At 37.7% G+C, this 7,719-nt stretch overlaps 1 protein-coding gene across 1 annotated transcript in view; it reads right to left on the reverse strand.

Annotated features, from left to right (window-relative positions):
• The window catches only part of LOC135467989 (uncharacterized), a 38,240-nt gene extending 30,763 nt beyond the window's left edge, over nucleotides 1-7,477 (reverse strand). Inside the window, exon 1 of the mRNA XM_064745965.1 lies at nucleotides 7,438-7,477. The gene's annotated coding sequence lies outside the window, so the exon portion shown is untranslated. The remainder of the gene's footprint in view (nucleotides 1-7,437) is intronic.
• Between the last annotated feature and the right edge of the window lie 242 nt (nucleotides 7,478-7,719).

A 7,719-nucleotide genomic window follows, 5' to 3' on the forward strand; every position in this document is an offset into this window, starting at 1 on the left:
ATGTCAGCTTCAGTGCTCATGATTTTTGTCCAAATCTGTGAGGGAGTTAGAGAACAAAGGACCCCTGTGTCCAGTGTTCATGACAAGGAATTGCCTCCTGGCATGCCAGTCAAGGTCTAGTGTCATCTGGCTTGGAGCAAACATTGCTCTAATCCAGGAATCCTGTGCCACACGCCATTCTGCAGCTGAGGGATCTTTAAAGAGACCCTGATCATGGAGGTGACTGCGGATAATGTGAAGAACTTTCTCTGGCTCTTAAATGTTAGAAAATTTAAAACAATCCTTCATCTTTTGTCTTTATAGAACAAAGATTTTTGTTAGAATCAAACCCAGTCTTCTTTCATTTATGTAAATAAATCTGTGTGAACAAACAAGACCCATGTCCTCTTTTGCATATTTGTCTGTGCATATCTTTGATGCATTTAGGCCATCATTAAAAACATGAATGTTAAAAGTCACCCGACAGATCTTCCAAAAAAGGGCCCTACTCTTAAGTTTGCTGGGATGGAATTTCTTTAAGTGGCCACAATAAAAAATTTTCCTACCTACCGATCATAAATTTTTCTAAACAATTTTTTTATGATAGTCTTATCTGTAATTGATATGACAATATTAAAGTTAGAATCAATCATTAAAGATATATTATGTGCTGTGCTATATGTACAGATGTTATGATTGGATGCTGGAATGCTCCTTCATTGGTAAAGACCCACTTCCTGCACTACTGACAGTTTCATTGAAAATCTGCTAATATTGCATTGATAAACAGATGTGTGTGTTAACTGTATTTTCCTTAGAAAAAAAGAAAAATTTGATTTAAATAACTTATCATAGAGAAAGGGCACAAACTTGAACACTTTAACATTTATATTTTTACATGTAAAATCGCAGAAACTGTGTTCCAGTTAACACATGTTAAATTCAATACATTAATTTGTACATTGGTGGTACTTATACATAAGCCAACAATTTTCCAACTCCGAAACATGTACCTGAAAATCACTTTTACCACATACATGTGTATGGATCTTAATCATGTTACTTGTCTGACGTGCTGGAATGTGCAAATTAAAAGCGTACCACCATGTTCAGGTACATGTATGATGCTTTGTCTGGCAGACTTCTGTGGTCAGCATACCTATATTACCACTAGATCCCCTGACTGCAACTGGGCTATATAATACTGTTAATGTAACTTTATTTAAGAATCATGCTAGTTTAGGATAAAGGTTTATATTGTAGTATGTTCTTGAGTTCAGCGTAAAACACCAATCAAATAAATGCACAGAACATTTAATACACAGTGGCCACTATTCTGAAATAACAAGCACGTAAAAAAATGTTTAAATGTAGACTTACTGTTCAGAGTTCAATGGCAACCTATTATTCTGAACATACTTGCAGGCATATTGGATTATTGCATATATTACTTGTAAAACAAAAGTTACACTGTCTATAATTGAAGTCATAATTTTACATGTAGGAACACTTGGGACATGATTATTTATAAGACAAATGAAAATGATAACCATATTCAAGGATCAAAGTCTAACTGTGTGTATGTACATGCGGTTCATACTTTATGTGCTTTATGCCAACACCCTGGACAGTACTGATATCAGCTTACAGTGCTAAGTGCCTACTTTATGTGCTTTATGCCAACACCCTGGACAGTACTGATATCAGCTTACAGTGCTAAGTGCCTACTTTATTTGCTTTATGCCAACACCCTGGACAGTACTGATGTCAGCTTACAGTGCTAAGTGCCTACTTTATGTGCTTTATGCCAACACCCTGGACAGTACTGATGTCAGCTTACAGTGCTAAATGCCTACTTTATGTACTTTATGCCAACACCCTGGACAGTACTGATGTCAGCTTACAGTGCTACGTGCCTACTTTATGTGCTTTATGCCAACACCCTGGACAGTACTGATGTCAGCTTACAGTGCTAAATGCCTACTTTATGTACTTTATGCCAACACCCTGGACAGTACTGATGTCAGCTTACAGTGCTAAGTGCCTACTTTATGTGCTTTATGCCAACACCCTGGACAGTACTGATATCAGCTTACAGTGCTAAATGCCTACTTTATGTACTTTATGCCAACACCCTGGACAGTACTGACATCAGCTTACAGTGCTAAGTGCCTACTTTATGTGCTTTATGCCAACACCCTGGACAGTACTGATATCAGCTTACAGTGCTAAGTGCCTACTTTGTGTGCTTTATGCCAACACCCTGGACAGTACTGATATCAGCTTACAGTGCTAAGTGCCTACTTTATGTGCTTTATGCCAACACCCTGGACAGTACTGATGTCAGCTTACAGTGCTAAGTGCCTACTTTATGTGCTTTATGCCAACACCCTGGACAGTACTGATGTCAGCTTACAGTGCTAAGTGCCTACTTTATGTGCTTTATGCCAACACCCTGGACAGCACTGATATCAGCTTACAGTGCTAAGTGCCTACTTTATGTGCTTTATGCCAACACCCTGGACAGTACTGATATCAGCTTACAGTGCTAAGTGCCTACTTTATGTACTTTATGCCAACACCCTGGACAGTACTGATGTCAGCTTACAGTGCTAAATGCCTACTTTATGTACTTTATGCCAACACCCTGGACAGTACTGATATCAGCTTACAGTGCTGTGCCTACTTTATGTGCTTTATGCCAACACCCTGGACAGTACTGATATCAGCTTACAGTGCTAAATGCCTACTTTATGTGCTTTATGTCAACACCCTGGACAGTACTGATATCAGCTTACAGTGCTAAATGCCTACTTTATGTACTTTATGCCAACACCCTGGACAGTACTAATGCCAGCTTACAGTGCTAAGTGGTCAGCTTACTGCCAAATGTTGCATGCCACAATGTTAACAAAGAAATACACAAGTATGTGTCAATAAACACATCATCCACGTAACTTTGATTTGGCTACGTGTACATTACCAGCACTAAGCAGTCATAGCAGACAAAACAATCTCAAAACATGTGAGTTATTATGAAGCTAAAACCCTGCAGCGAGACCAGAAATGACATTTTGCCAGTGAAAGATCTGTCCACCCAAATTTCATAATCAGCGCTATATTCATGACCACTGGATGTATATGAAATGACCTCACAATTCAGGGGCCCGAAACATGAATTGTTTCGTTCTTGTTGCGAAGTGGGAAGGGAGAACCAAACACAATCAAGAGCCAGTGTTTCTTGACTTAAGTTCAAACTGTCAAATCATCAACATTCTTCCACAATGACCAACATTACATACATACAGATGTAGATGTAACACAAACTTTACATGTATGTAAAGAATGAACTTTACATACATGAGCAAGTTGTAGAGTACATGTTAAAAGTTCCCTTGTGTTTAATCAGCGAAACAAAAGTGAAAATTAAATGTCTCCACTCATACATGTACAAAATGAACATAGCATTCATATCCAAGCCCATACTCTAGAGTAAAAAATTGTTAAAGAAAGTTGTAAGAATTAAGAAATTTAGGTTGCCATCCATTTTAGTTTCAGTTTCTTTTCAAAGCTGTGGACTTATTTTATAGATGTACATGCACATCTGTGTACTTACCATATAGTTCCCTATGGGCAAAAGTTAGAAAATGACACTCCAGTCAAGGTGCATGTATACACATATTTTCCAATACCTCCCAGTTAGTACCACATAGGGTTTACCTGAGGTACCTGCACAGATTGTAAGCAGAGTGACTGTATTTGCTAACATTACGTGTTCCACACCTCAGCCTAATGACCAGAACTTCACCTGGCCAATGTGTACTGGAGCATGACTAATCAAACCAGTTACCTGTAGGAACATGTGCTCTATGACTAAGAATATCCTACCTGGGCACATCACACCAGCTGTGTCGTGAAAAAAATCCTTGACAGATAAAGAAAGGGGGGGATTTATGAGGGGCAGGAGTCAAAGAAATATATTATAGCACCATTAACGCTGTTAGGAAAACAGGACACTTGAATTCATGCACATGTGCATGTTCATGTAAATGTACCATTTAGCTTTTTATAAAATCTTGTGCATCTGGTCTGTCAATTAATGCTCCCTTTCTATACTTGTAATTACTGAAAATGAGTGCTCAAAACAGACATGTAAACAACGTTAAAACATTCACAGATAACTACATAAAAATCTGGCTTTAGGTATACTTTACTAAAATTTGTTTATTTTTCTTTTGGGTTATTACCAACAAAAAATCTGCATGAACTTTTCAATAAATAAGCATTTAGGCTGACAAAAAGATAGATTGTATGTATGTGAACAAGTATGCACATATTGTTTCCCTTCACATTAGAAGTATTTTCCAAAGTGGCCTACTTATCCGAGCAGGTGATTAGACCTATTACGGTAATCCAGACTTATGGCTAAGCAGATATATCACACATTATAATATGATCCTAACAAGGGCACTGAATGATATGATCAAATCAAATCAATTCATACATGTACCTCTGCCCCTTTCTACAAATCTTCACGGGCTACTGGTGACTAAGTGACTAAATGCCCCACTGATTCCTCTGTATGCTCTGGTAAATAAGGCTAGCAGAACTTTACATAGGGATAAGGGGCGAGGTCTTCCCCCTGAGAGCTTATAAAATCAAGCATTAACAGCCTCAGATAAATCTTGGTCCAATCGCAAAAGTTTTGGAAACAAATTTCAGAGATTTGTTTTCTTCCCAATGAGTAATTCCATTTTAAGAATATTAACTGATTACTTTGTAAACATTATTATTGCACCACTAATCCACTAGCAGAAGGGGGAGGGGGCGATGTGGGGGAGGCTGGAAGTGTGTGAATGAGAGCTAAACATACATGCGGAAACATGACAGACTAATTTCAAGCTTCAATGTTTACAGTTAGAGGTGTTGTTTATCAAGATGCAGCAGTTAGACATGCCTACTGCGTTCAAAGGCATGACAACTACAACCGCTCTGTTAACATCAATGATTACCAGTACTGCCTAGGGCAACTCAAACATCTTCCTCTCTACAAGCACAATTGTACAAACTGATTTTTATAAGATAACTCAGATAAGCAAATATCCATTTCATCAAACACAGCTTACAAGTTGCTCATGTTCTGTTATAACACCTACAAGGAGCCATTCAAAACCATATACATTTATACACACAGTAATGACATATTCAAACCAAAACATCTGAAGAACAACTGAACTTAACGTCTGTTAAGTGACATTCAGGATGTTCAAAGAGGGCAAGTAGCAGGCTGCAGGCAGCTGTCTACTGCTGTCCCCGTAGCCGCCTACTTTGAATATTCTTACAATTTAAATCAATAGTAATTGTGACATAATTACTTTCAATTCAGTCGCCTACTTTTGAGCTCAGACCTACTTCCTTAATTCTAAATGAGAACCCTGGGCATTATTTTTACACAACTGTGTTTTCAGAGACATGTATTTCCACTGACTGTTAACTCTCTGCATACTTTTAGTAAAACATGACAGGTGATGGAATGTGATGTGTACCTACAGAATTACTTTTGGCTAAATATCAAAAAAACCTCAGCCATACATACAGTGTATTATGGTTACAAGAAGATACATGTACATTGATGACAAACACTACACACCAACTACATGTAAACAATTCAAATTTAATTCAAAGTCAAAGACACTGTACATGTATATTCCATCTTGAAATTCAGTGAAACCAACAAGTTGTGGTGAATTTTAGTGCTTTCTATGCTTGGCATACCTGATGTCTGTATAAAGAATTGCTGCATGCCACAATGTGACAATCTGTCCTGGACAAACTTTATCAACACTTCAAGTAACTCACACAAATGACTTTGTATACAGTAAACTAAGACTGAATCTACATACATCATTCAGTGGAAGTCCGCGCATACAAACATTGCACTCTGAATTATTATCCACTCTGACATGTCTGAGCTGCAGACACATTGGACTCTTTTGCAAATAAACATACAAAAAAACAAATTTGGCTGTTCGCAAAAAGTAATTCTTTATGACTTCTTTGAAAACATGTCAATTTGGTGCAAATGTACATTGTATGTGCTATATTTTATTTCTACAGTAGTTATATACAAGTTTATGTTTCTTAAGACATGTTTCTTTCACATGTGCACACACACACCTCCCAAAACTTGTCCATAAATAGTCCTGTGGAACATTTTACAGCTTAGATCCCATTATGTACAATGAACAGTCTAGATATGAATCCCTACAATCAAACGACTTGTCACCTGTTTATTATGTTTAAAGACTGAAGATAAGTGTAAACCTTCCACGACATCTCAATGTCAGAAAGGGATGTTAAATGAGGTAAGATACACACATATGCACACCCTTGTTAGAGACTGATAACACAGAACTTTGAAAAGCTATAGAATGAAAGTAAGCCATGGTATGTACATGTAGTATAAGGTTAAATAGTAGTATGTTTGTTTTTGTAGCCAGTTCAAACCAAAGGGCGTACCAACCAGCATAGTATACTACACACAGTGACACACACTTTAGTCCTGCACACACTGTGGAGCACTTTCTTGTTGGGAACAGAATGGATTTTGATGTTCTACCCTAGTGCCTCACATGTACATGTATGTGTGCCTTACAACAGGACAAGTTACCTTTGCATGTGTACAGTTAACTTATTATAAACATTTATATAACAATATAGTTCAACATTTTTCAAAAAAAAAGCTTGATTAGGACAACAAATGTACACAATTTTCCATGTTTATTCACTGTAGTGTTCAATTTTAAATATTACAAAGGTCAAGCCAACAGACAATATATTGTCCTTACAATACATTGTATATTAGGAAATTACTATTTTACAGCAAATCAAACTTGGCCAAACGTTTCATTTCCTATCTTTATAAATATGTTCTAGTAAACAATGTGTCAAAATACATCTCTCAATACGTATCTGGTTTTAATGTGGCCCACTGATCCAAATGTCTTCATGATGCCAAGAGTAAAGCATGTTGCAGAACTTCCAATAACTTAAGGTGCGCGATGAGAGGAGGTGGGTGGGTGGTGGGGGGGGGGGGGGGGGCTTAAAAGTTGAAATGTGTTTGTTATTTTATCAGAAGTACACTACTCCACATCAACAAAGTGTTCTAGTCCCACAGAAGTTAAAGTACTTTGATGCTTTGCCCACTGACAGCTGATCGGTCATTCAGGAGTTGAACAAACTGCAAATAGCGGTCAGCATAAAAGCGTCACTATCAACCAGTAGCTAGGCAGAATGGCCTGCCGGGACGACATTTTGTAAGCTGCCGACGACACCGCCAAATTTCGCTACTATACCACGGAAAACAATATCACTTCCACTGGAACACAACCGACAGAAAGCAGTAAACATAAACCCTAGTTGCGACAAGAGGCAATGACGTGATCAATGAGTTCTTACCTTTTTAACTCAGTAACTTGCCTGCAGCCAGTGGTAGTTATTGTCCCATGCTGCTTAGCTGGGACATTCACTGTGACACCGCCAGGGGGCGCCTTTTGTCACCAGATGATGGAACTCTGTCACTGTCCAGCTGACTGTTTTCCTATTGAACTGGTAACAGTGTTGATATATTAATATTTAATATACTTTCTTGTAATTCCAAGCCGTAGGATTAGGAAAATAAAGAAATTAATGAAACTGAAACAATAATAAACGTAAGCAATTTTAGGACATTAAAAAACC

This window comes from Liolophura sinensis, chromosome 6 (assembly GCF_032854445.1).
Source record: "Liolophura sinensis isolate JHLJ2023 chromosome 6, CUHK_Ljap_v2, whole genome shotgun sequence".
NCBI classification, from domain to species: domain Eukaryota; kingdom Metazoa; phylum Mollusca; class Polyplacophora; order Chitonida; family Chitonidae; genus Liolophura; species Liolophura sinensis.